We start from the raw sequence: 1517 nt of genomic DNA, 5'->3' as shown, positions 1-1517 counted from the left end.
GGCGGGAGCCGCAGCGCTGCCACCGGGGAGAGAGGTAATAAATAACCCGGGGAGAGAGGAGCGGAGCCCGGCGGGCGGCGCAGACTCTGACCTGACAAATACCCGCTGGAAAATCATCACCTCCCACCCCCTGGAGCCTGGAGCCAGCCCCGGCCCTGGCCCCAGACAGGGGGGGGAAGATGCGCAAACAAGGCTGCCCAGGCGCTGGGGTGCACAGGAGCCAGCCAGCCCCGCCAGGCGCCTGCCGCCTCTGCCCCAGCCAGCTGCCCTGAGAAGGAGGAGGATGGGGCCTGGCTCCCCAGAGTGCAGGGAGGGCGGCGGGCAGGCAGGGGTAGGGGTGCCAGGGAGCTGGCAGGGAAGAGGCGAGAGGAACCAGAACTCATGGCAGAGGTGATGTCTTTTATTAGACCAACTAGACATTTGCAAAAAAAAAAAAAAAAAAAAAGTCTTGATTTGCAAGCTTTCGGGGACAAGGGAGGAATCTGAGAGAGACGAAGACAGGCTGCGTGAAAGCAGGGCACGCGGCGGCGAAGGAAAGTACACGGCAGCAAGGCACAGGAAAGAGCGGAGGAAGGGGCAAGATGAGGACAAGGGAGAGATGGGAGCGGGTCCTGCATTTTTGGCCCATGCAAGCAGGCACCTGGGAGCCCGAGCTTGTTGAGGCCATGGCCCGCAGATGCCCCTTGTGTAGGGATTTCCCCCATCTCTCACGCAGGTCTCTTTGTAGGGTGACTCCCCGCTACACACACACTCTCCCCCAACATGCACACACTTTTCCTGCCACCCTTTCTCAGTCCTGCTCTGGCTTTTCCAGGCAGGGGTAAGTTTGCTGAGTTTATCTTCTCTGTTAGCCTTGCAGCAGATGCAAGAAGCTACACAGCTTGGCCAATCTTGCCAGCCTCTCAAGCAGCTGGGGAGAACAGGGGACCAGGTTTTTCCAAAAGCCTTTGAACCGGCCTGATTCCCAATGAGCGTAGGTCCCAACATGCTGATTTACTTTAAAACTACCTGTGCTACTGGTGGTTGCCCTACCCCGCCATGCCTCTCTAACCCTCCCCATAGGAACAGCTCCCCAATCTTCCTGGGGGACACAGAGAGAAAGAAAGAGGGGTAAGACGAGAGAGAGAGAGAGAGAGAGAAAGGAGAGATTTTTTTTTTCTTTTCTGCTCTGTGCAATAAAGTGTGATTATAAAGAATATAACACAGAATAAAGCTTGTGTTCCGATTGGTGGAAAGCCTGTTGTTAACCATCAGGGAACTATTTATTCTCCAGCTCTGCCGATGCTCCGTGGTCAATAATGATAAAGGAAAAAAAAAAAGGTTGAGGCCATTATAAAGAAGCGATTGCATTATGGAGAAGTGGCGGCGGCAGCCCCTTCAGAATCTATGATTCCCTGAGGTCACGTCTGGTATGTTCAGAGCACTGGCCACTGTCGGTATTTACCCTGCATCATTAACTCACCAACCAGTTTTGGCTTGCCAGAAATGACTGATTTCTCCAGCCTGATGGCAATCAT

The 1517-nt window shown here is 54.4% G+C and overlaps 1 long non-coding RNA gene across 1 annotated transcript in view; it reads left to right on the top strand.

The window, feature by feature from the left end:
* LOC112549476 overlaps window positions 1-1497 on the top strand; it is a 21012-nt gene extending 19515 nt beyond the window's left edge. Inside the window, exon 3 of the long non-coding RNA XR_003092898.1 lies at window positions 1274-1497. This is a non-coding gene — a long non-coding RNA (uncharacterized LOC112549476). The remainder of the gene's footprint in view (window positions 1-1273) is intronic.
* Window positions 1498-1517: the final 20 nt, after the last annotated feature.

The sequence above is a fragment of the Alligator sinensis genome, unplaced genomic scaffold (genome assembly GCF_000455745.1).
Source record: "Alligator sinensis unplaced genomic scaffold, ASM45574v1 scaffold569_1, whole genome shotgun sequence".
Lineage (NCBI taxonomy): Eukaryota > Metazoa > Chordata > Crocodylia > Alligatoridae > Alligator > Alligator sinensis.
This window is presented reverse-complemented; position numbering and strand designations above follow the sequence as displayed.